Consider the following 27511-nt stretch of genomic DNA (forward strand, 5'->3'; position numbering starts at 1 on the left):
CCAGAAAAAAAAAGAAGGAAGGAAGGGAGGGAGGGAGGGAGGGAGGGAGGGAGGGAGGGGGAGAGAGAGAGAGAGAGAGAGAGAGAGAGAAATGTCTTCCAAACCAGTCATGGTGGTACATACCTCTAATCTCAGTATTTGGGAGGCAAAGGAGCTCTGTGAGTTTGAAGCCAGCCTAGTCTATATAGCAAGCTCCAGCCTGCTGTGCTACCTGCAGGCTGTGCAGTCCCTCCAGGTCCCTAGCTTTGTGAGCTGTCACCCATGCTGCTGCAGCTGTCTTTGAGTCATTTCTGCTCCTCACCCATATTCCTATAAGTAACCCCCAAAATTCACTGGCTTACTAAACTGGACTTTGATGGTATCCATACTTTGGACTGTCATGGGATCTATATCCGGGGTGAGTAGATATGTGTGTTACATCTCCCCAGGAAAAATGTTGTCACATAACAGTGGGCATTAAAAACAAACAAACAAACAAACTGGAGAGATGGCTCAGTAGTTAAGAGAACATGCGGCTATTTCAGAGGACCAGAGCTTGATTCTCACACCCACATCTGGCAGCTCACAACACCTGCTCCATAGTAAGCCTTCAGCCTCCTAGGGACCTGCATTCATACACATACCCATACTCAGACAAGATTACAAAACAAAAGAAGCTAGGTGTGGAGGCTCACACCTTTTATCCTAGCACTCTGGAACCGGAGCCATGCAAATCTCTGAGGCTTGCCAGGGCAACACAAGGAGTTCTAGGACAGCAAGAGCTTCATGTTAACACCTTATCTCAAAAGTAAACAAATAGTACAGAGAGAGAAAGAGAGAGAGAGAGAGAGAGAGAGAGAGAGAGAGAGAGAGAGAGAGAGAGAGAGCACAAGAGCGCATGTGAGCACCAACCCAGTTGCTTCCTTCAATTCACAAATAAATATTTAGTGGATACTCACTATGTCCCAGACCTTGGGAGACCCCATCAGAGCTTAAATTGCTGGTAAAGGAAAAATTAGCAGAATTACAGAATAGCAAACAAATTAACCCAATTCATCGCCCAAGTGAAGGGCTAAGAATTGGTTAGGATAGGAGAGTGGAGGAGGCATCCAACTTTGTTCATTACTATTGTTTTTCTCTTCCTTCCTTTCTCTCCCCACCCCTCCCTTTTCTGTTTTGTTTTTCTTTTTTTTTCTTTCTTTCTTTTTTTGGTTTTTCGAGACAGGGTTTCTCTGTGTAGCCCTGGCTGTCCTGGAACTCACTCTGTAGACCAGGTTGGCCTCGAACTCAGAAATCCGCCTGCCTCTGCCGCCCAAGTGCTAGTGTGCACCACTACTACCTGGCTACCCCTCCCTTTTCTTAAGAAAAATCTCAATATGGAGTCCCATCTGGCTAGAACTCTGTAGTCCAGGCTGGCACAGACATCCTCCTGTTTCTCCTTCCCCAATGCAGGGATTAATGCCTTCACTGTCAGGTCTAGCCTGTTATTATTAATTACTGTATGTGTACAGGATGTGTGGGGGGGGTCCCACACACAGCAGTACACATATGGAGGTCAGAGAACAACTCAGATCACCAGGCTGAGTAGTGAGTGCCTTTACCTACTGAACACCTCCCCCCACCCCAGCCCCTGGGGGTGGGGGTGGGGGTGGGGGTGTCAAGTCATTTTTAAACATAGTGCTCATGGGAGGCAGACCTCTTTCAGCAATGAGAACCTTGAAGCAGAGACCAGGGAAACGTGGAAGAAAGTATCCCAGGCTGAGGGAATAGCCAGTGCACAGAACCTGGGGCAGAAATGGTCTGGAGGGTTCTAGGAACAACCAGGCTACTGTGAAAGGGGTTAGAGGGCACTAGAAATGAAGTCAGCCCAGCAGGGTGGGGGTGGAGAGTGGGCAAAGCCTATCCCGGGAACAGTGGGCTGAGTTCTTTCTGTGTTCTGACCTTCAGGGTTATCCCAGTGCCCCCTGCAAGCTTCTAAGACTGGAGTCCAGACCATGGGCACTGAGACAGCATTATTAACAGGCCATGAGTGGCTTCCATTGTTGAATTTTGTCCTCATATTTCTGCCTCCATTCTCTGTTTATCAAACTGTAGGCTCTACCTGCTGGTGAGCTTTAATCATCAGCTAAACAAATAAAGAGAATGGAAAAAAAAATTCATGTGTGTGCGTGTATGTGTGTACAGCACGAGTTACCATATAAAATACACCATTTCATCATTTGTTGTTTTGAGACAGGGCCTTATGTAACCCAGACTGGCCTAAAATTCAATATGGAGCTGGACAGTGGTGGCACGCACCTTTAATGCTAGCACTCAGGAGGCAGAGGCAGGTGGATCAGTCTACAGAGTGAGTTCCAGGACAGCCAGGGCTACAGAGAAATGTTGTCTAGAGAAAACAAAACCACCACCACTACCACCAAAATCCCCGAACAAAAAACCCTCACTCTGTAGCCAAACATGACCTTGAATTCCTCATCCCTGCTCCTGTCTCTACCTCCCAAATGCCAGAATTACAGGCACATTATGCACTGCGGGGAATCAAACCTAGGACTCCATACATGCTAGGCAGGCACTCTCTACTTACTGCGCCACATCTCTGTCCTCTACTCCATGACCCAGGCTAGTGTGTCCAGCCCCATTTATCAGCCACTATGGCCACAAAGAGAGCCTCAGGCTGGACACCTTAACCACTCTTTAAAAAGCACAGGGTCTCACTGTATAGATGATCTACCAGCCTTAGCCCTTTAGTGCCTAAGCCACCATGCCCAGCTTTTTTTTTTTTAATATTTTTTATTATTACGTATTTTCCTCAATTACATTTAGAATGCTATCCCAAAAGTTCCCCATACCCTACCCACCCATTCCCATTTTTTAGCCCTGGCATTCCCCTGTACTGGGGCATATAAAGTTTGCAAGTCCAATGGGCCTCTCTTTCCAGTGATGGACGACTAGGCCATCTTTTGATACATATGCAGCTAGAGTCAAGAGCTCTGGGGTACTCACTGATAAGTGGATATTAGCCCAGAAACTTAGTATACCAGAGATATAAGATACAATTTGCAAAACACATGAAACTGAAGAAGAACGAAGACCAAAGTGTGGACACTTTGCCCCTTCTTAGAATTGGAAACAATCACCCATGGAAGGAGTTACAGAGACAAAGTTTGGAGCTGAGACAAAAGGATGGACCATCTAGAGACTGCCATATCCAGGGATCCATCCCATAATTAGCCTCCAAACGATGACACCATTGCATACACTAGCAAGCGTTGGCTAAAATGACCCTGATATAGCTGTCTCTTGTGAGACTAGGCCGGGGCCTAGCAAACACATAAGTGAATGCTCACAGTCAGCTATTGGATGGAGCACAGGGCCCCCAATGGAGGAGCTAGAGAAAGTATCCAAGGAGCTAAAGAGATCTGCAACCCTGTAGGTGCAACAACATTATGAACTAACCAGTACCACGCCCAGCTTTTAACTGATCGTTTAAGAACAACCCTGAACTGGCTACCTTTCCAGCTTACAGAAGGAGGAAGTGGAGCCAACAAGAACCTCCCCTCTCCATTCACCCCAGGTAACAGCTATAGTGCTCACCAAGAAACTGTCAATTCGCAATGCATAGCTGCTGAATGAATGAACGCTTCTTCTCCACGCTTCTTACAGAAGAGGCCCTGAGGACCAGACTGGGTAAACTGGGAACTCCAAGTCACACAGGATGTGCATGATGGAAGTGGTTTCAGTCACACACTCACCCTGCTCATTCAATTGATTCCCGAGCTAGCCCAGCTTTGAAGCCTTTGGGCCTTTTCCTCTAATGTTCTCAACTCTGTCCTGTATATTCAACACACTTTCTTTCATCTAAGTTCCCTGTTCAATCAACATTCACAGGTTGGTAATGTGGGCAAAGGTGCTTGCCACAAAGCCCGATGGCCCAAGTTCGAGCTCTGACATTCACACTTGACACACCTGCCGACACAAAATAATTAAATAAATGACTAAAGATAGTCTTATAGTCAACACTCATATGTTGGTCAATTATTCTGAGGCACGGGGCAACATGCCTGGGTTCAGTCTATAAGTGAAGGGGGCATCCTAGAATACAACACAGATATCTGTTCATTTATAGTTTACATTTATCTATCAGATTGACTTTCGAGACAGGGTCTTATCAGGTAACTCTGGCTGTCCTGGAACTCACTATGTAGACCAGGCTGTCCTTGAACTCTTAAAAGATCTACCTGCCTCTGCCTCCCAACTACTGGAATTAAAGGTGTGCACCACCAGGCCTAGCCTATCTGGGATTTTTTTTTTTTTCTTGAGACACGGTTTCTCATTGTAGACCAGGCTGTCCTGGAACTAGCACTGCAGACAAAGCTGGTCTCAAACTCCCAAAGATCTGCCCTGCCTGCCTCCGTCTCCTGAGTGCTGGGTTTAAAAGCATGCACCAACTCCGCCCAGCGCCTAGATATAATTTTTTTAAAGATTTATTTTTTTATTTTATGTATATGAGTACACACTATAGCTGTGAGCCTTCATCTGGTTGTTGGGAATTGAACTTAAGACCTCCAGTGGGCTCCACTCATTAAATAAGCACACTGTAGCTGTCTTCAGACACACCAGAAGAACATCTCATTACGGGTGGTTGTGAGCCACCATGTGGTTGCTGGGATTTGAACTCAGGACCTTCAGAAGAACAGTCAGTGCTCTTACTCATTGATCCATCTCACAAGCCCCTAGCTGGAATTTCTACTATATGAATTTTATCAACTTGTACATGTATGTGGATGGGTACACATGCTACAGAATGGAGCAAATAGATCAGAGGTCAGCTTTCCAGAGTTGGGTCTCCTTTTGCTATGTGGGTTCTGGGGACCAAACTCTGGTGGTCACGCTTGGTGGCAAGCATCTTTATCCACTGAACCAAGTAACAGCACCCTGTTTGATCTGTTTGTTTGCCAGTTGGGGAATTCACCATGTAGATCAGACTGGCCTTGAACTCACAGAGATCTGCCTGCCTTTGCCTCCAGGATGCTGAGATTAAAGGTGTGCACCACCACACCTGGCTGTTTGTTTTTAAAGATTTACTTTATGTGTTTATGTTTTCATATAGGGATATGTGCATGGGGCATGTGCATGTTAGTGTGGGTGCTAGAAAGGGCCCGAGGTACTGTGTCCCCTGGAGCCTGAGTTACAGGCATTTATGAGCCACACAACATGCATGCTCCTAATCATGAGGTCATCTCTTCCCGCCCCCTTCGATTTGGTTTTTGAAACAGGACCCCATGCTCCATTCCCAAGTCCTAGGATTCTATACATGCTCTACCACACTCAGTTTAGCACTTGTATTTCTGAAAGCAGGTTGAGAGAGGACATAGAAAACAACACTATAAAACTGCAAATTACATTATCTTTAATTTACACGTATTTGACTTTTATCAACTGACTAAAATATAACATATTATGATTTTATACCTATAAATGCAAAATACATGCGATATGCTATATCAAATTATTTAACTATTTCATTACTCATAAGTACAAATGTGGCTGTATGTAAAATCAACATTAAATGTAAAGTAGATGACATGTCAGAAACTGTTAAGAGCTACGAGTGAAAGCCCTCTAGAGATAAGAGTTAGAAACATATAGTTTTAAATAAGCTGATAAGTAGGTAAGGCTGAGGCAGGAGGACCGCTGTGAGCTTCAGGCTAGCCTTAACTGCACAGTGAATTCCAACCTGGACTAAGGACATAAATAAAGTGGTACCTTACGTCTTGGCTGAGGAAGGATGGAGGCCAGAGGGGCAAGAAGGGCAAGAATGAGTGACAGATGAAGACAGAGAACAAAGCCGGGGCAGGCCAGTGAGTACAATAAAGATGATACCTCGGCCAGACTCATACCAGTAATCCCCAGGGAGGAACCTTCTGATAACTAATATAATGACCTCATTGGGAATGGTCTGAGTTCTTCTTTTTTTCCCTTTATATTTATTTTGTGTATATGAGTACACTGTACTGTTTTCAGACACACCAGAAGAGGACATCAGATCCCATTACAGATGGTTGTGAGTGGAGTAAGGACATGAGGTCCAAACTGAGTCTGTTCAGTGAGAGGAATATATCAGACAACCTAGGAGAGAAAATGTGGGAGTCACAGAGGGTGAGAAGCAAAAACTCCTTCCTTGGCTGTTCCTCAAGGATTCCTCCATTTGAGGGCCCTTCGCCGGTCTGGCCTTGCTTGCTTCCCATCAAACTATATGGCCAATGTGACTTGCCCATGGCACTTGGCGCCTGATCTAACCCAACAAGGAGCTTCTCTTTCTTCCCTCAGCACCAGGGAGGCTAGGCTTACAAGCTCTGAGCCTTCAGAGAGCGAGCTTCTGAGACCACACCACAGGTCCATCAGACACTGTCATTCTGAATCTTGCCAGGTCTGGGGAACCAAGAAGTAAACACAACACAACCCTGCGGGTACACAGAGAGGAAGGTGGGATTCCTATCAGATGAGCCTTCAAACGCCCCCAAGGCAGCCTGCACAGCAATGCACACTGCAAGTGCAGTACTTGGGAAGACAGGTAGAATCTATAGGGAATATTAACAAGTTCAAGGCCATCCTCAGCTACATAGTGAGTTAAAGGCTAGCCTGGCCTATCTGAGTTACTGTATAAAGAACAAACAGGGACCAGTAAGAGGGCTCAGTGAGTAAGGATGCTTGAAGTCAAGCCTGAACCCCCTCGACCAACATGGTGAAGGGATTTGTCCTCTGACTTCCTTATGGCTTAGAACATGCACACATGTACACACACATGTACACTTGCATAAAATAAATAAAATATAAAAATAGCACCTCTACAGTGGGCTCTGGGGTTACCCAGCAACCAGACAGGAGAATTTCCAGCCAGATGCACACATATCCACATGGAGCTAAGGAAAAGAGTGTACATATCCTGCCTCCAGGTCAGGTCTTGTGGCCCATTAAGTCACTTCAGTGGCTTGCCACCACCACCTGCTGGCGTTGGGATGTGGGTCATGGTTCCTGCTATTAGAAAAGGTCTTTGTTGTCCAATGCTCAAGCCAATGGCTTCTAGGCTAGACAGGCTCTGAAACAGGTCTGTTTCTATTTCTCTCTCCCATTGACAGCCTCATTCTATAGCCAAGACTGGCCTCCAACTCCTAGTGATCCTCCTGCCTTTTTTCTCCTCAGTACTGGGAACGCTGGCACAACCCACAGCATCTGGCTACGGATTCTAGAATTCTTTCTTGTTTCTCCTTCTGCTACACCCACCCACTAAGCACTCTCTTCTAAGATCATAGCAGAGGCCCAAGAATGAAGCAGCCAGCCCCAGACTGCTGTGAGCCAGTGCTCCCGAAGTCTAGCACAGGCCTGTTACCAACCAGCAACTCAGAAGCTCTGACTGTGCGTGTGAGGGGCAAGAATGGTGAAGTCCTCCTGGAATGCAATTTGGCAAGCCTCCTCAGTGTAAGGGCACACTGCCGCTGCCTCAGCTATGCCTCTCCCAGGAAACTCTCTTGCATAAGAGATCTGAGGTCTGAGGATCAGGGATGGAAAAGAAATGTCAGGTCAGGTCACTCCCAGGCTCTAACCATCCCCCACACTCTTACAGGCTCCCAGCACTCAGAATCAAAGCCAAGTGCTGGCCAAAGACACAGAATGGAAACTACAGAGCAAAAAGACACCCGCTTACCAGCTCAACACAGAATATTGTGCAAAACAAGACACCCAAAGGGCTAGAGGCAGAGCCTGTCATTAATCCTTGTCTAATTCAGGAAATGAGGATGTGATTCAGCAGTAGAGCCCCTGCCTAGAATCCCCCAGTGAGGGGCTGGGGGCGTGGCTGAGTGGTAGAGCCCCTGCCTAGAATCCCCAGTGAGGGGCTGGGGGAGTGGCTGAGTGGTAGAGCCCCTGTCTAGAATCCTCCAGTGAGGGGCTGGGGGCGTGGCTGAGTGGTAGAGCCCCTGTCTAGAGTCCCCCAGTGAGGGGCTTGGGGCATGGCTGAGTGGTAGAGCCCCTGCCTAGAATCCTCCAGTGAGGGGCTGGGAACATGGCTCAGCAGTACAGCCCCGCCTAGAATCCCTCAGTGAGGGGCTAGGGGCGTGGCTCAGTGGTAGAGCCTCAGCCTAGTATCTCCCAGTGAGGGGCTGGGGACTTCTTTCAGCTACCTAGCATGCTAGAAGCCCTAAGTCTGATCCTTAGAGGAAACAAAACAAAATATTCAACCTATAAGAAGCAACAAAAGAGTACAGATGGAGGCAAAGAACACAGAGATATCTAAAAGAGAAATAGCAATACATATTTAAGTCCAACCTTATCAAAGATGATAGTAAACAGAGCCTGGTATGACAGTCATGATTGCAGCTGCAGGGACTGGGGAGGCAGAGGCATGTTCATGTACTTCAGGAACCAGAACTTCAGGGCTAGACTGGGCTATACTTTATCTCAAAAAAATAAAAATAAGCCAGGCGTGGTGGCACACGCCTTTAATCCCAGCACTTGGGAGGCAGAGACAGGCGGATTTCTGAGTTCGAGGCCAGCCTGGTCTACAAAGTGAGTTCCAGGACAGCCAAGACTATACAGAGAAACCCTGTCTCGAAAAAAACCAAAAAAAAAAAATAATAATAATAATAATAATAAAAATAAAATAAAAATAAAATAAAATAAAAATAAAATCAGGGGGGATGAAGAAATCACTCAGAAGTTACTGCTTTTCCAGAGGATTGTGTTGTGGTTCAGTTTCCAGAATTCATGTTACATGGCTCAGAGCTGCCTGTAACTTCAGCTCCAGGAGCTTTCAGAATACCTCTATACATGTGTATACACACACGCACACGCGCACACACGTGCACACACATGAATTAGCTAGCTAAAAGCTGTTAAAAAAAAAAAAGCTGTTTTAAAAAGTGCTATCGCCAGGTGTGGTGGCGCACGCCTTTAATCCCAGCACTCGGGAGGCAGAGGCAGGCGGATTTCTGAGTTCAAGCCCAGCCTGGTCTACAACAGAGTGAGTTCCAGGACAGCCAGGGCTCCACAGAGAAACTCTGTCTCAAGAAACAAACAAACAAACAAACAAAAACAAGTACTATCTTTGGGCTGCACATATGGCTCATGTCTTCCAGAGGACCCCAGTCCAATTCCTACAACCTGTATTCAGGTGGCTCACAGCCTCCTGTGACTCCAGGGAATCTGATACCTGGCCTCTGCAAGGACTGAATGGGCATGCACACACAATTAAAGAGAAATCTTTAACTATCTTTGGGGACTGTGAGATGACTTAAGCTGGTATAGGCGCCTGCAGTCAGGGTTAGCAATCTGGGGCGTTCAAATCTTAGAACCCACATAGTGGAAAGCGAGAACTGACTCCTGCAAGTTTTTCTCTGACCTCCACACTGTGCTATGGCATGAGCGCCACTGACATTCATACAAATGAGTGTAAGAAAATCTGTTTTAATTGGTATCTTTGGGTGCTTAGCTGACAAAGAGTGAACTTGTGATGGTTGACAGTGACTGTCGGCTTGACAATCTAGAATTACAGGACTCCAGGTTGAGACTGTGAGCAGGAAGACTCACCCCGAATGTGGGGAGCACCATTCCCTGGGTGTGTGGGAGCACCATTCCCTGGGTTGGAGTCCTGAACTGAATAAAAAAGAGAAGCGAGGCAAGCGCCAGCCAGCGCTCCTTTCTTTCTGCTTCCTGACCGCGTAGACAATGTGACGGACGGACTGCGGCAGGCTGCCTCACACTCCTGCCATGCTTACTTCCTCCTGCTAGGCACCATCCTTGAACTGTGAGCCAAAATACACCTTTCCATAGGGAAGGACAGAAAGAATCTCTCTGTCTGAGACCTGCCTGCAAGTGTCTCAGAGCCCCCAGGCTACCAGGCTCTCCAAGGAGTGTGTCAGTACATTAACGTTAGAGGCCCTTGAGCTACAGCCTAACTTTGTCTATTTCAAGGCAGGTACAGTATCAAGTGGCAAAAACTCGGTAATAATAACAGCAACAACAGCTGGGACAGAGAGCAACTGGCAGGGTCCTTATGTCATCGGAACTAAATTCCACAACTGAATTAAATTCCACAGCCACCCTCCCAGGGGGCGGTGTGGATCAGCAGTCAATCCAAACCTGAAGTCTACATTTCCCATCCCTACCCCAACTCACAGGGCAGATGCTCCTGGACTGCCTAAACTGTCCCTTAATGTCAAGAGCCACTATACATTGGGTGGCCAGGGAATGAATTTTGATGTCTATAACATCAGTTACTGTGAGGAGGAACACAGAGCTTTGGTGACCCAGAGTGTCATCCTTCCGACTACCAAGAAGGCAGTAGGGCTCTCTAGCTGGAAACCAAGCTGGGAGGGTAGGGCCTTTGTTCTCTGCACATCGATCTGTCACCAGCCCTTAGTAGGAGGAGGTGCCCTCACATATATCTAGGGACTCCAGTAGGCTGTTGACCATGGATCAATTCCCATAACCACAGGTTACCAAGGCATTAAGGACAAGGGACAGGAGCTTCTGAACTGCACCAACCATGGTTTAGGGTCAAGAGGTAAGAAAAGTAAGCTAATTTCCAAAGTGGCTTTGGGTTTTCTGGCCTTGGACCTGAGAACTAGAACCTGATCTAATAGCTTGTGAATAAACATTGGCAAGGTATGTGTGTTGTGATAATGATGACAACTATGATGATGATGACGATGACGACGAAGACAACGACGACGACGAGGACAATGATACCCAGCTAGGCAATGATCATCTCCATGCCTCAGTTTCCTCCTCTGTGAAATAAGGCACTTCTGAACCAAACTACTAAATGCAACTGTAACAGCACAATACTCCAAGTCTTTTCCAAAAAGATGTATCCCAGACATAGACCAGGTAGAGCCAACTCAGGCTGTCCCAATCTAGATTCTAGATAAAACCCTTAGACAGGGCTAAGCTATAGCTCCATTGGTAGAGTGAAGACCTGGGTTTGATTCCAAGGAGAACATGAACTGGGTGTGGCAGTTAATTTGGGAGTAGGAGGTTCAGCAACTCAAGGTCATCTTTGGCTGTACTGTGAGGTCAAGAGCTGGGCTACAGGAGTTCCTGTCTCATTGAAAGGAGCCCAAAATCCTTTCCCCATATTGGACCAGGGATGATAGTACATGTCTTTAATCTCAACACTCAGCAGGCAGAGGCAGGGGCATCACTGTGAGTCTGTGGTAAGCCTATCTAGCTTCACAGTAAGACCCTATTTCAGAAGAAAAAACCTGGAGGGTATACAGCTATAGATGTGGTTTTCTTTTTGGTTTTTTGAGACAGGGTTTCTCTGTGTAGCCCTGGCTGTCCTGGAACTCACTTTGTAGACCAGGCTGGCCTCGAACTCAGAAATCCACCTGCCTCTGCCTCCCAAGTGCTGGGATTAAAGGTATGTGCCACCACGCTTGGCTCTAGATGTGTTTTTCTATTGAGGACCCCTAAAAGGAATCTGAAGACCTCGGAACTACCATGTACTTATAGAAGGCACAAAGAAACAGAGGCTCCTGAGGCAGGCCAAGCAGGAAGACCTCCTAAGTGGTTTTTTCCACCAGGGTGGCCTTAGTTATTCCCAGGGGCCCCAGCAGCCAACCTGTGAGAAAGCTGCTCTCCTCAACTCAGCCCCACACTCCCCTGCCTCTTCCAGAACCTTCTATCACCATTTCCTCTCATACACTCCAGAAACCTGCAGACTCTTAGAACTTGACCGGGGTGTCCTCTACACCCACAACCTGTGTGAAAGTTAGGTGTAGCTTCTTCTGCTTAGTAAGTAAGGACTGAATGACGTGTTAGGTCCTGGAGGGCCTGTAGGAGAGACTTCTGTGCCAACAGAGCAGGGGGCTGTGGGCAGATGCCTGCTTAAGCAGCCAGCAGTAGAGCATGGGGAAGTGGCCCTGGGCACAGCCCAGTAGAGACAGGTGAGAGTGAAGGAGCTGGGAGCCTGGGTGTGGGGAAAGCAGATAAAAGGGCTGGAGATAAGGCCAGGGAAAGGAGCCAGGTACAAGGACTTTGGATGGAAGGCCAGGGATCTCTACCTCAGAGAACCTAGAGCCAAAAGAGGGGTTTTTCCAGCCTCATAGCTGCCTCTGCCTGCCCTCTACCCACCCAGGTAGCCCTCACTCATTCCTTCTTTCCCCCTTTTATATGTATGTGTGTATGTGTATGAATGCACAGTGTGCACAATGTGTTATGTGGAGGTCAGGGGGCAACCAGTGGAGTGGGAGTTGGTTCTCTCCTTCTACCATAGATCGCATAGGCTGAACTCAGGGGGTCAGGCTTGGTGGCAAGCATCTTTTACAGAGCCACCTTGCTGCCCACTCCCTGACTTTTCTTGAGATACTGTTTCAGGGAGTTTGCTATATAACTGAGGATGGCCTTGAATTCTATCTTCTAGCCTCACTGAGCCTCCCCACAGGGCCCATCCTCCCACCTTCCTGGGTTCCTAACAGTGGCCCAGGCTGGTTCCCTTCCTGACCCAGAGCTTCCAGAACACCTGCTCTAACCCAGGAAACCTGACCCTAGTCCCTCTGAGCCAAGAGGCTTCTGGAAACTCCCTACTTTGTTCAGGAGGAGCCTCTGACCTTCACACCTGGGTGAGACTCTCCTCCCCACAAGTACACAGCCTGGGAAGGATTCTCAGCCAGGCGTCCCTTCTTTGGGAGCTGCCCTCACACAGCCTCACCCTTGCCTCCCTTTGCCAACTCAGGGGTGACTGAGCTTTCTTATGGAAGGGCTGCCCCTCATACCACGTGCAAGCCCACCTATGAGCTACTCATCCCTGTGGCCTTGGCTCATGCTAGATACTAGCTCTCTGATTCCCGTCCACAAAACCACAGCACGCATGTCCAGTTCCATCTACCAGGCCCATCCTCCCTTGAAAAGTTCCTGGTGGCTTTGATCAAAATCCCTCAGGCCAGGGGAGTCTTCTCATGGCTAGCCACTGTGCCCAGTGCCTGCAGAGAACACTCAGCTTCAAGAAGCTACCAGGGTGCATAACCCAGATGGAAGCCACCTCCTGAACCGGTCCAGGAATACAGATCCAGAACGCCTTCCTCATCTGCCCGGAAGGCAAAGTTCTGCCTCACCATACCCGAGAGGGGCACACACCACAGGCCAGGAAAATGGACACTTCAGTATTAGAATTAACTAGCAGCAAATCTCAACTCTGGTAGCAATTTGGCACTGGACTTTGAAGAAGTCAATTCTCTGTCTCTGGAACAGACAGACGGCCAGAAATAACCTGGGAATCTAAACTGTAGATTTCTTTCAACTACTTCATCTCATTTACCACTCCCCCCACCCCAAACCATTACTCCAGTGCTGAGGATGACCCCAGGTCTCATGCATTGAGAACTATATTCTACTGGCAGGTAAAATGGCTGTGCAGGTAAAAGGTGCTTGCAGCTAAGCACAGGGGCCTGAGTTCGATTCCCCAAGACCACAGGGTAAAAAAAAAAAACAAAAACAAAAACAAAAACAAAAAACGAGAAAAATGACCAACGCATATTGTTCTTTGATCTCCACACATGTGCTATGGCATGCACTCCCTCTTCATAAACTCAAATCAGTAAATAAATGTGATAAAAGGTTTTTTAAGGGCGGTGGTGGCGCACGCCTTTAATCCCAGCACTGGGCAGGCAGAGGCAGGCAGATTTCTGAGTTCGAGGCCAGCCTGGTCTACAAAGTGAGTTCCAGGACAGCCAGGGCTATACAGAGAAACCCTGTCTCGAAAAACCAAAAAAAATAAAAAAAGGGGGGGGGGAAGCAAAATGCTCTACTACTGAGTCAAGCAGTGTCTGCGAGCCACTGAACATGAGACAGAGAAAAGCGTGCACACGTGGTATCTGAAAGGCAGCTGGGGGAGGAAGACACAAGGAGGGATATAAGCCTTTACACCCAGCAAAATCTCCACACAGAGCCATCTGCAGGGACAGCAAAGGATGAGTGACCGCAGGCCAGAACAGCTGAGGTGACAGGGACGCCTGAGCAGGTAGATGTAGAATTTTGTTTGCGCACTTCCCTTACGGTTCTGGATGTATCATAACTGATCATATAATGTACAGCGGTGCACATACGGACCTGGACTAGTACACACATCACATGTGATTCTATTCTTTTTATGTTTTGAGATGGAATCTGCTATGTAGCCTAGGCTGGCCTGGAATTCCCATCTTCTAGCGTCTGTTTTTTTTTTTTTTTTCTTTTTTCTTTTTTCTTTGTTTGTTTTTGCTTTTTGTTTTTGTTTTGTTTTTAACTAGGGTTTTAGGGCTTGAACTCAGGTCCCCATTCTTGCAAACCAATCACCTTAAACCACCCCCCCCCCCCACTCAGCACATGCACACGGTATAATTTACTGTGTTTTTCTTTATGCATGTGTGTAGCTGTGTTGAGTGTATGGAGCTGACACTGTAAGCACTTCTGAGCCACCTGACACGGGTGCTAGGTCTTGAATGTTGGTCCTCACATTAAAGCAGCAAGCATTCTTAGTTGGAACCCCTGTCCCTCCCTGTATTTGTATTGAGATAAATAGTTATCTTGTACTTCTGCTATGTTGGAGAGAGGATATTAATTTAGGCACAGAAGTTGGCTTGATGTTTTCCAGCAACAAAAGGGGGCACAGCCAGCTCCAGGCTTCTTAATAATCAGAGGTAGGGCCAGCCAGATGGCTCAGCAGGTGAAGGCGCTGACCACTTAACGTAACCACCTGAATTCCATCCCTGTGGACCACATAGTGGAGCAAAGTTTGTCACCTGACCTCAATACACATAGTGGTGTGCGTGCAAACACACACACAATATCCAGACACAAATTTAACTTTTTTTTTTTAAACTCTAAGTTAAAGTACAAAGCCATGGAAAGGGACATACCCAGGAAGGAAAAGGTCTGGGTGGACTCTAGAAAATTCTGTTCATCCAAGTAAGATGCCAGGAACTCTAACAAATAAAGTAGTGAGCCTCGAGCCAAACCTGACAGAAGCCTATGGTGTCAGCACTTAAGAGACCAAAGTAGGACTGCAATTTAATTGCCAGCCACAGTAACTTAGTGAGAACCTGTCCCAAGTTATAAAGAAAAGGGAAGACTGAAGGTGTGGCTCAGCGGTAGAGCCCCTACCTAGGACCCCCAGTGAGGAGCAGAGGGCATGGCTCGGTGGTAGAGCCCCTGCCTGGAATCACACCAAAAAAAAAAAGGGTGTGATTTTAAAATAACTGTAAGTATAAAATTTAAAGGAAAAAAGAAAGTGGAGGTATTGAGAAACTACCTGCTGTTAACCTCTGGCCTCTATCCAAAGGGACACACATGTTCGTGTGGACAGCTACATACCACATACCCCTGATCTAGGCTGTGAGTCTACAAAGTGATACTGAGCAAAATGCGCTCACCCTAGGGGCTGATGGAATGGCTTAGTAAGTAAAGTGATGGCTGAATAAGTGTGAGGCTCTGAGTTCGAACCCGCCCCCCCTCCCGCCCCCGGCCAAGTCCCAAGTAAGGGTGGTCACAGTAGCACATATCTGTATTTCTTGTGATCCTGTGGTAAGATGGGAGGTGGGAACACAAGAATCCCTGAGTGCTTATGAGCCTGTTACCTTGGCAAAACAAGAAACGGTACCTCGAACCAGGTGTAAGGCAAGGATGGGCACCCCAGATTGCGCTGAATTCCACACACATATATGCATTGGCAAGTCCATGCCCGCACACATACTAACTCATGTCATAAACACACGTAGAAGGCACTCAACCTGAAGGACAGCCAGGCGTGGCAGTGCCTGTCCGTAATCCCGGCACTTAGGAGGTAACAGGAGGGACAAACTACATGAGACCCTGTGTCTACCAACACGCTGAAGGATACCATTCTACAGGTGGCATTCCACAACTGTGAAACAGTGGCTGTGGCCAGGATGACAGTCATCAGGGACAGTTGCTGGGAGGATGCTAGCTGGGTGTGGCCAGGAATGTGCTGTGTCTTCATGAGGTGTGACTTACACTATGGCCAAGACTTGTCAGAAAACAAGTGTGGACTTTGTATATTTTATTGTATGTAAATTACACCCCAGCAAGAAATGCTAATAAGGATTTGCAACAGTCCTCCATTACCTGAGGGGCAGAAAGTCCAAGGCATCTAGAGGATGGTTCCAGACACTATTGATAGGCCTTTCACATATATTAATTAGTATATAAATTAACCCAATTAATATATCATTTATTTATATCAATAACAAACAAGAATATATAAACAATATATGAAAATTCTATATTCTATGTACATATATATCTACAATAAAGTCTAACTTGTAAGTTCGGCATAGTAAAAGATTAATAGCAACAGAAATGAAATAGAACAATTAGGGTTGACGAGATGGTTTGGTGGGTAAAGGTGATTGCTGAACAAGTATGGAGATCTGAGTTCAAGTCTTGAAACACCATAAAGAAGAAAGAACAGACTACCCAGCCGTCTGTTGACCTTTACAACTCTACCATGACACGTGTATACCCACACACCACAACAATAAAATTTAAAAATGGAACAATTAACCATCTACTAGACGTTTATGAATCTTATTTCTCTGAAGATGGTTTATGCAAGGTGTTTATATTTTATTTTGAAGCAGGGGCTCATGTAACTCAGGCTGGACATAAACTTTCTATGAAGTTGGAAATAATCTTGACCTTTTCATCCTCCTGCCTCCATCTCCCAAGTGGTGGGATAATAAGCTTGCTTCACCATGCTCAGTTTGAGATACCAGGGATGAAACCCAGAGTTTTGTTCACAGCTAGGCAAGCTGAGCCAGGCCCTACCCTGTGTGTGTAGTTTGTGTCTGTGTACATGTGTGTGCTGGTGCCCAAGGCTGGTGGAGAACATGAAGTGCCCTGCTCCACCACTCTCTGCCACTGACAATGTCTCCTCCTCCACCTGTTTTCTCCACCTGCATCTCTTCCTCCTCCTCCACCTGCATCTCTTTCTCCTCCTCCTCCTTTTGTTTTTTTTTTTTTTTTTGAAATATGGCTTCTGAGTAGCCCTGGCTGTCCTAGAACTTGCTCTGTAGACCAGGCTGGCCTTGAACTCCCAGAGATCCTCCTGTCTCTGGCTCCCAAGAGCTGGGATTAAAGGCATGTGCCACCACTGCCCAGTATCTGCCTTACTCTTTTCTTTTGAGGCAGGGTTTCTCATTGAACCTGGAGCTAAGCCCTGATATGATGCCCCTAGCACCAGCCCTATGCCTGGGTTACTGCCATGGGAGTGGCCATGCCCAGCCTCTGATGGGAGCGCTCAGATTCTAACACGCGTCCATATGCTCGTGAGGAACAACTTTCAGAGATGCATCTCTCTAAACCGGGAAGGTACTTTTGAGCCATTTTTGCTGTTCGTATTTGTTTTATTTTGTGAGGCAGTGTCTTCTGTACCCAAGTCTGGCTTCAAATTTGCTACATGGCTGAAGATAGCTTTGAACTCCTGATCTTCCTGCCTCCACCTACCAAGTGGATTTAAGCATGTGTTACAACACTGGGATTTTTAGGGTGTTTGTTCTGAGACGGACTTGCTCTGTAGCCCATGCTACCTTGTAATCCTCCTTCAGCCTTCTAAATGCTGGACAACAGATTTTTACCATCATGCCTGTATTCACCCCTCTTGCTCAATTTAAATAACTGAAACTATGAAGTAGAGGAGCCAGCATGAGGAGCCTTGGGAGCTACCAAGCCCCCCTGAGACCTCTCCCCTCTACACCAAGCATTCAAGGCACTATGTGTACCCCAGGAGAGGCATAGAAAAGTTAATGTTCAGTGCATTGGTGGGCTCCAAGCTGTGGAAGCCAGCCCACCATATAACTGGACAGACAAGCTACAGAAATGCCCACACCTGGTTCAGGATACAAGGGGGCCCTCGGACCTCATCTTTAGGTACCCTGGGATGCTGAGATAGCAAGGCTCCCCGTAGGCTCTTTCAAGGTCCCTAGGGTCATTAGCAACAGTCCCATCGCATTAGACAGGTATCTCGGCTCACTGGGCCCCCGAGTCTGCTAGAGAAGAAACTAGGGAAGGGTCACTGAAGAATCATAAGCTCCCTACAAGCAGAGGGAAGGACGGAGCTGGCAACCAGAAGGGTGCAAAGGCAGCTGAGGCTGGCTGGGGGGTGTATGTGATAGAGGGTGTCCTGAGTCATCCACCATTTATTTCTCTGACTCAATCAAACTGCAGAAAGAGCGACTCTGTCCCCCAACACACTCCACTCCCAGTGCTGGTGCGGAGCCTGGCACATGCAGAACACTTGGTCGCACAAGACTGCAGTTAATAATGGGGCTCTCAAGAGAAGCGAGTCTTATCATTCTCATGCTTTTGGTTCCCCACCCTAGGTTTTAAGGAAATGACCAGCCTTGTCACCTAGCCACAGAACTAGAAGAGGCAGAGCCAGGTCTAACTAAAACCCCAGGCAGATGACCCAGTGTACTGGCTGGTTTTGTGTCAACTTGACACAAGTTGGACAGAGAAAGGAGCTTCAGTTGAGGAAATGCCTCCATGAGATCCAGCTATAGGGCATTTTCTCAATTAGTGGTCAAGGGTGGGAGGGCCAATTGTGGGTGGTGCTATCCCTGGGCTGGTGGTCTTGGGTTCTATAAGAGAGCAGGCTGAGCAAGCCAGCGGAAGCAAACCAGTAAGTAACATCCCTCCATGGCCTCTGCATCAGCTCCTGCTTCCTGACCTGCTTGAGTTCCAGTCCTGACTTCCTTCAGTGATGAACAGCAATGTGGAAATGTAAGCTGAATGAACCCTTTCCTCTCCAACTTGCTTCTTGGTCATGATGTTTGTGCAGGAATAGAAACCCTGACTAAGACACTCAGGCTTCCAAGGGACATACTACCATGCAGAGGCTACAGCCCCCTTCTTCCACTCTCCTTGATGAGAACCATTCTTCTGTTGTTTTTCTTGAATGTATTTGTTTTGTGTGTGCATGCTACAATGGATCAAAATCAGGGCCTCCTTCTTGCTGCTGGGTCTCAGCCCCACCTCTTACAGGGAGATTCCAGGCACTGCACTGTACTTTACACCCTCAGACCCGCTTTCTTTTTTTCTAACACAGTCTCACTAAGTTTCTCAGCCTAACTTTGATCTTCCTCTGGAGCCCAGGTAGGACTCAAATTCAGGATTCTCTTGCTTCAACTTTGCAAGTAGCTGGGATTTTGGGCCCACACCACCAGGCCTAACAAATGGGAACAATTTCTTCTGACAATATCTGCACCTGTGCCCTACATTCCATACACCCAAGGTATGAACCCCTAAACCTAGGCAATCAGACAATGGCCCATAGGGTGAGATCAAGACAGAGAAATCACTAATGTCCCAAAATGGGGAACCTTGGAGAATGGATAAGCAAGCCCAAACCCTCATGACCTGTGATCTGTTTTCCCCACCAAAGAAATGGACTGAATGCAGCCACCCACTTCTCAAAGCATAGGCCGTCCCCTGGAGGAGGTGAAATGGAGTCTGGACCCCAGAAACAATACAACAAACACCACCACGTGAATGAATATGATCTCACTGAAAACTCAGCAGAAACACCCCAGCAAAAGTAAAAAATGATTTATGCACTGTGGAGCAGGGGTAACAGACCAAAGAAAGAATCAGGAAAAAAAAATGTTCCAGGAACATCTGGACAGGCTATGCTACTTTGAACTTGGAGTGGTTGCTTTCAAATTTCTCTAATAGAAAATGAGAATCTGGGCTGGAGCGACGGCTCAGGGGTTAAAAGTCTATCCAGAAACCTCGAATTCACCAACTTCAATTCTCTGCGCCCTCTTCAGTTGGCTCAAAACTAACTCCAGCTCTAGGGGACATTACACCTTTGACTTTCCTGGGCACTGCACTCACAAGTGCAATCCCACCACCTCCCACGTCTATTAATTAAAAAATAAAAATGTGAAAAATAATTACACCAAAGCAAGCACAGGAGCCTCCTTCAGAGGTAAGGCTTGTACTGGAAGCCTTCTGCAAGTCAGCCATTTAAACATCACAGCCATCCAAGCAGAGGGAAGCTCTGTGACCCAGAAGTCAACTGAGGCTGCTGATCTGTGACCACCATAACTGCTGACTGGTGCCCTCCACTTCAAGTGCCAATACCTGGCCTGCTCTGATGGCTCAGTGCCACCAAGCCACCAAGCCTGATGGCCTGAATTATATCCTCAGAAACACATGGTAGATGGCACCTGACAATCTGTCCTCTAACCTCTACATAAATAAACGTAATTAACACTTTTAAAGATGAGTACACCATGAATAAACTGACGGGCTGGCTGGAAAACTTTATTTTTTTCCAGTCAAGCTTAGTGGTGCACACCTTTGATCCTAGCACTCAGGAGGCAGATCTCTGTGAGACTGGTCTACACAGCGAGTCCCAAGTCAGTCAGGGCTAAATAGTGAGACCCCTATATAGAAAATTAAAAATTAAAAAATAAAAACTTTAAACACACCCACACTGCCAAGGCTGATGGCCTGAATTTGATCCCCAGGTCCCATATAGTGAAAGGAGAGAAGTGACTCCCCTGGAGGTTGTTCTCAGACCGCCACACATTCACTGTGGCACTCCCACACCTCCACACATACAATAAACAAACAAACAGGCCGGGCGGTGGTGGCGCACGCCTTTAATCCCAGCACTTGGGAGGCAGAGGCAGGCGGATTTCTGAGTTTGAAGCCAGCCTAGTCTACAGAGTGAGTTCCAGGACAGCCAAGGCTACACAGAGAAACCCTGTCTCAAAAACAAATAACCAGAAACAAATAACCAGAAACAAATAACCAGAAACAAACATATAAATAAATGCAAGGCTCACTCCTGTACTCCCCCCCCCCCCAATAAACAAATACATAATCAAGAGCAAGACTGAGCTTGGGGAGGTGATTCGGCTGCTTAAGGGGTACTACTCTGTGCAAGCATGAGGATGTGGTGAAAAGCCAGGTATGGCCATGCGAAGCTCCAGCACTGAAGGAAAGGAATGGCGGGAGCAGAACACAGGGATTCCTGGCTGCCAACCAGTTCCAGGCTGAGAGTCCCTGTCTCGGAGAGTAAGGTAAGGGGAATGATAAAGCAGGATGCCTGGGACCTCCCTCTGGCCTCTGCACTTGCACACAAATGTGCACATATGCACACTTACCACATACACACTCCTAAGTTCCTATACACACAGAGTACAATACCGTGCCAATGCTGGGGGGGGGGGGCTGGGTGGAGTTCAAGGGCACAGCTTGTGTAAGATATAAGAAGACCTTGATGTTGTGGCACAGAGCTGGCATCCTAGCTACTGGGGAGCTGAACAACAACAAAAAAAGTTCACAAAACCTTGGGACCTGGGAGATGGCTGTGCAAGGCAGACAATTTGAACTCAGTCCCTGAACCCTATGTAGGCGCCAAACAAGGTGGCGAGCATCTGTAATGCCAGCATTCCTATGGACAACAAAATTTAAAATAAAAGATGTGTCAGGGAGGTGTGGCTCAGTGGTAGAGCCCCTGCCTAGAATCCCCCAGCCAGGGGCTAAAGGTATGGCTGACTAGCATGCAATGAGACCCTGGATTCCAGATTCAGCACTGAGAAATCTGGCACCCTGTTTTGTGCCTACCTATTATAGAATTCCCAGCCCAGCTAGGTTGAAAAGGCTGCTTGGAAAAAGAACTGGCTGAAATGGTACAGACCCCAGACATAGTGACTCATGAACTTCACCCGAGTTGCATTTCCTCACAGCTACCGGTTAGAGCTGGTCCCAGGTTTCATGGAGGAGAAGAAACAGGACTAGAGCCAGCAAGCCCCATTTGGGTAGCAAGTTACAGACATGAAATTCAGACCCACAACTGGGTTCCAGAGCCAAGGTTCTGCTCTGTACTACACATGTGATACAGGTTCTGAGCAGGGGAATAAAGCAAATATGTCCTGGAATACAAATACTGCCAAGCTCGTAAAGGCAGCTCAGCAGACAGACTGGATGAGAACAGCCAGGATGGACAATGACTTCCTTACAGGGCAGCATCCCAGACATCTCTGAGAGCTACCAGGAGACAAATCCCAGGCCTTGATCCAGGAGGTTGGCAATGCACACAGCCACACCATCACAGGAAACAATGTCTTGCCTAGCCAGTGGAATATCACAGAGCCCCCTCCCAAGATGGAAAAGCTACACAGGAGGTGTTCTAGGAAGATAACGTGAAAAAGCAAAGAACTGAGCAATAGAATGTGGTACAAGCTGTACAAACTGAGTTTCTTGGGAGGCAAGCGTACACGCTCGACCCAGAGTTGAGACGTCATCCCCAGGGAGGAAGCTAGGGGGAGGAAGCTGGAGGTGGGGGGCGCTGGGAGGAGGCTGGACAGCAGGAGAACAACCGTAACTTTCTGTTTCAGGTTTTTGTTTTGTTGTTGTTGTTGTTTTTTTAATCTGTCCTTTAGGTATTGGTCACTTCAGAAAATGAAACTAGCCAAGTGTGGAGGATGTGTACACCCTTCATCCAGGTACTCCAGAGGCAGAGGCAGGTGGATCTCTGTGAGTTCGAGGCCAGCCTGGTCTACAAAGCAAGTCCAAGAGAGCCAGGATTTGTTACACACAGAAACCCTGCCTTGATAACAACAAAAAAATCTGGTGTGACAGAATCTCAGCAATTGGAGATAGTATATAAATAAATAAAAGCAAAAACAAAACCAAAACAAATAAAACATCAGAATCAGGGAGGAAAGAGCAAAACAGCTCAAACTTCCTCCTTAAGAGTCTCTCAGGCCACCAGACAGAATTAATCAAGCCCTGCTGCAGGGAGCAATTCTCCTGCTGACCTGGCTTCCAGCAAACGCACTGATCCCAGGGCTGATCCATCAACAGTCCCACACACACACACACACCCCAACTCCCCAGCAAGTTTAGCTGGAAACAATTGAAGAAACAAAGGCACTCTCCCTCCCCAGCCACCACCTGAATACATATAACTCATACACAAAATTCATTGTTCCCAAACTAAAATGCCTTTGGAAAGCTCCTCAGGCCCTCTCACGGGGGACCGTGTCTGTCCTGGAGACACAAAGGCTTCAGTCAATTGGGAACAGTTAAACAGGGGCTGCTACAGGCACAGAAGGAATTGGGGGGTGGGAGTCCTTAGGGACCACTCAATTCAGCACTTCCCAACCTTGCTTGAGGCTATGGTGGGGCTGTATCTTTCATAGCTGGGGACAAAAAAAAAAAAAAAAAAAATGGCGAGCAGAGGGTAAGGGGGGTGTATGACCCTGCTGGGGAGAGGAAGCCAGGTGCAAGGCTCCTCCTGGCTGCATTCAAGAATCAGGGGAAGAGACCAGGATGAGATGACCTGGGCCTCCCACCCCAGCTCCTGACCGGCTGGATGGTGAGGGGGACTGGAGGGCAGGCCTGGCTCCTTGAAGCCCAAGCTCCTTGAAAGAATGCCACGCTTTTCTGTTTCCAATTAACATCCCCCCCAACCCCCCAGACACCCTCTGCATTCTTGAGACTAGGAGTCAAGGAAGTCTCAGGAATGGGGAATGAAGAGCGGGAGCTGCCCTTGGGGCTAGGAAACCCCCGCATATGCCCGAGAACCTCCTTCCCCCCATCCTTCCTGTGACCCCAAGGTTTGATGCTGAGCTGATTCCTGGCCCTTCCAGAGGCTAAGGGAACCCCTACCCCAATATCCCAGGAAAAGTTAGCAAAGGTGGCAGAGGCTTCTGGGAAGGAAAGCAAGCAAACAAGTACACAGTAGGCAAGACACAGGACTGTCCCTCTTTAGATCTAATTTAAGTTTCTCCCATCTTCCCCAAATGGGCACTTCCTCTCAGGCATACTGAATCTCTAAAGTCAGTGTTCCCAATAGCCCCTCTCCTCCTGGTGTGCCCAGCCCTTACTTAAGTTATGTTATCCTTATGAAAGGAAGAGATCAGTGGGGGAGCAACAACCCTAGACTCAGACCCTCGTCTATGCCTCACGACAAACTTGCAACTTGGCCAGCACAACTTAGCCAAGGAGCCTCAGTTTACTTTCCTGTAAAAAGGACACCACCCATATCACCTCCCTTACTGGGGACAGTAAACTTCCCTCTAGTGAGCACACCCCAGCCACTGATTACTGTATTCTCTGTCTGCTCAACTTCGCACGGCCCACCCCTCCACCACACAGGTCGTCCTTACCCCAAACATCTAAGACTTAGATGGCTACTTCTTTCCCTACCTCCGAGTCAAGTCAAAGAACTTCCAGTATGTGGTGAGGAGGTGACAGAGCCAAGCAGGTTACAGACCTGCCTAAGTAAGGTTAGGCCTGGTGTGAGATCCAAGTTCTTTGACAGTTGTATCAAGACACCATGTGGGTCCCAGGCCAGAGGAGCAGAAACCACTACAACAGCCTCAGTCAGACAATCAGGTCAGCTTCCCTCCTTACAGTCCAACAACAGCAATCAAGCTAAGTCAGATGAAGTGGCATTGGATCCCAAGCGATGCCAAGCCTTCATCCAGCTAGCCCTGGGTTAGCCCTATCCTGACACACACCAGACACAGATGAAAACGACTGAGCCCTCATCCTCTTCTGCCAAACCAACTCTTCAGGGAAAACATCTGGCAGATTTCTCCCAAACCCAAGTCCACTTAAGTCAAAGGGACAAAGTAACACAAAGTGAGGACCAACTGGTTTTGAGCTAGGCTGTATAAACTCTAGGATGTTGTGAATTGGGGCTCAAGTGACCCCAACTGTGTGACCTTAAACTAGCCCTTTAACTACTCTAGGCCTCAGTGAGCCTGCCTGGAAAACGGGAACACTCACTGTGCTCACTCCTCAGACTGTAGCCAGGATGGAAGGCATTTAGCAGTAACCAATCCAGGGTAGAGTGGTTATTTCCGGCTTCTGGGGGGTGGGGGAGTTACAGAGGAAGGCACGGTACTGAGGTAAACAACTGATAAGTCCCGTGGGGCCGCCTAGGAAAGGGGTGGTCTCTAAGCGTGGCTTCCCCTGTTTCCTCATCTTGGGGGTTGGGTCAGAGTGGACTTAGAGTGCAGGTGTGGGGAGGGGCTGTGTGCCAAAGATCTCTTGACTTTCAGCCCAGAGTCTTGGATGTTCACACATCTCCATATTTTTCTGACACTACGTTGGGGGTAGCGACAAAAGGGGCTAGAGGTTTAAGACTTGGGGGTGGGGTACCAAATGCAAGTGTAGAGGCTGGGGACCTCGAGGGCCCTGTCATCAAGACTTCCCCAGGAGAGCTGACCCGGCAGCCTCTGACCCCACCTCCAGGGACGTTCAGCTGCTCAGAACCACAAAGCAAAAACAAAGGGGCGCGGAGAGGAAGGAGCCACTATGCCTTCCAATCACCGCGGTCGCCCGAGCCCGCGCCCTCCCGCGGCTCGTCGCCCGGTCCTCCGGCTGGCGGAGGCCCAAGGCCTGGCTGGGTAGCTCCCTGGTCCCTTGTCTCCCCGCGGCTGCCGGTGACAGGAGCCGAGGAAGCAGTGTGGGGCAGCCAAGGCGATGGGAAAACCAGATGGTCCTAAACCTCCTCCTCCCTCCTCCTCCACCTACCCACCCAACCATCCATCCATCCATCCATCCATCCTATTCCATCCCTCTCCCTCCAAGCCCGCGGCCTGGCCGCCTTCCGCAGGGACCTGGCCGGGATCACTCCGGGGAAAGGACTGCCTTTGTCTAAAGGTCACCACCCGGAGCGCGGTGCCCGGGCTGGGCCTGGTGCCTCCCATTCCTAGGCCCACGGAGTTGGAGTTCAGGGGCCGCCCCAAATCCCAGAAGGTGACAGGCGTGAAGGCTCCCTTTTTTCCCTCCCTTTGATCCCTAGGAACAGGCCTCCTGCAGGACTAGCCAGCTGAAGGGGCGGGGGTCCCCTACGCTCTCTGCCGGGGATAGGAGAATCAAGTCAACTCCTCTCATTGTTTAGGGACGATGGAGAGGGGAGACCCAGTGGCCTGCATCCCAGTTCATCTCTTCCTACAAGCCTGCAGAGGACCCCCGATTCTCCCTGGCACCCCCCAAGAGGAACTTGGGGAGGGGGCGCACGGGACGCGCGACAGGAGGGGAGATGGATCGAGCTGCCTTTCTGTGGCCCTTGGCTCTCCCCAGAAAAGGCGGGGAGCACGAGGAAGGGAGGGGGGTCCCCAAGGCGGGCGGGGGGTCCCCGCCCCTCCCCCCCGTGGGACGTTCACGCTCGCCCCTCTCCTCCGTTGCATTGTATCCCGGGAAGGACCAGGGAGGGAACCGGGGCGCAAGGTTTGAGATCGGGGAGCAATGAAGGGGGAGCTCTCTGCAAGATCGGGGTGGCGGCGGTGGCGCGAGAGACCTGGGATGGGGGTGTGCGGATAGTGGTGGGCGCTGATCACAAAAAAAAAAAAAAAAAAAAAAAATCCAGCCTGAGCAGCGGCAGCAGGCGCTGCGCCCCGGTTGGGGGGCTGAGTGTGGAGTGTCGGGGGGGAGTGGGTTCGGCCCCAGCTCTGGCTCTCCCCCCCCAACACACACACCCTCGCCGCCGAGCCCCACTCCCCCCCTCGCTTTTGCGCCCTGTCACAGCCCCGACTCGCAGGTAGAGAGAGTTAAGAGATTTAAAGAGAAATTGCTACATTGTGAGAAACTCACCCTGATGTTTGAGCAGCCGTCGGCGCGGGGTCTCCGGGACGGCCCCGCACGGGCTGCACAGGGAGGACCCAGAAGGGGCCGGCCGGCCGGGCCGGTCAGCGCACTGCCTGATCGCATGGCGGGCCCCGGCTCCGCTGCGCCCGGGCCCGCCGCCGCCCTTGCAACGAAGCGGCCCCGCGCGGCCCGGCCCCGCGCCCCGCTCCGGGGAGCGCCCCTCGGGTATGCAAAAAAAAAAAAAAAAAAAAAAAAAATTTTTTTTAATTAAATGCAAAAAAAAAAAAAAAAAAAAAACCTTGCTGGTTTTGTGTCCCGCCCCCTCCTCTTCCTCCTCCTCTTCCTCCCCTCCGCCCAGCTACGAGGAGGAGCCACAGAAGGCTCCGCCTGTAGTGTGGCAGCTAATCAATCGTAGCAAAGAGCGCTAGAGCGGCAGATCTGATAGCCAATAAAAAGATGCACACTCTGTGGGCGGGAGCACGGAATGTCGGCACCGCCCCCTGCTCCTGGCACGGCCGGGCTGCTTGGGTGTCTGCTGGGCTGTGGTCGGCAACCTGGAGCTGGTGTTCGAGTTGGTGGTGGTGGAAGAGGAGCCAGAGGGTTGATACGTGTCCGTATCCCTGCGCCAGGCCCGCCTAGGAATGGGCCGTTGTGCTCCCTGGTCCAGGATGGTGGCTTCTGAGGGAGGATGCTCCACAAGGCACTTCAGAAGACTTGCAAAGATAGTGTGGTCGAGGCTTCTTGAGGAGGTGGGACAGTGTTTCCCCGCGTTGGACCCAGAGGGTGCCAGGCGATGGGGAGATTGGGGGTGACCTGGACTCCAGACGTGGCGTATAAAGTCTCTCCGAGCCTGGGGATTTTGAGCCGCTGTAGCGCAAGGACTATGGTTAGCCCTGCTAGATAGCCTGCTTCTTCACGCCTG

The 27511-nt window shown here is 48.9% G+C and overlaps 1 protein-coding gene and 1 long non-coding RNA gene across 5 annotated transcripts in view; one reads left to right on the plus strand and one right to left on the minus strand.

Moving 5' to 3' along the window:
• Bicra (BRD4 interacting chromatin remodeling complex associated protein) overlaps positions 1 to 26846 on the minus strand; it is a 77476-nt gene extending 50630 nt beyond the window's left edge. For all 4 annotated transcript variants that reach the window (XM_030242555.1, XM_006539918.4, XM_011250559.3 and 1 more), the window contains exon 1: positions 26596 to 26846. The gene's annotated coding sequence lies outside the window, so the exon portion shown is untranslated. The remainder of the gene's footprint in view (positions 1 to 26595) is intronic.
• Gm32059 lies at positions 24897 to 26366 on the plus strand. The gene is made up of 2 exons (XR_391166.4): positions 24897 to 25758; positions 25904 to 26366. It is a non-coding gene; the product is annotated as a predicted gene, 32059 (long non-coding RNA).
• Positions 26847 to 27511: the final 665 nt, after the last annotated feature.

Source organism: Mus musculus, chromosome 7 (genome assembly GCF_000001635.26).
Source record: "Mus musculus strain C57BL/6J chromosome 7, GRCm38.p6 C57BL/6J".
NCBI lineage: Eukaryota > Metazoa > Chordata > Mammalia > Rodentia > Muridae > Mus > Mus musculus.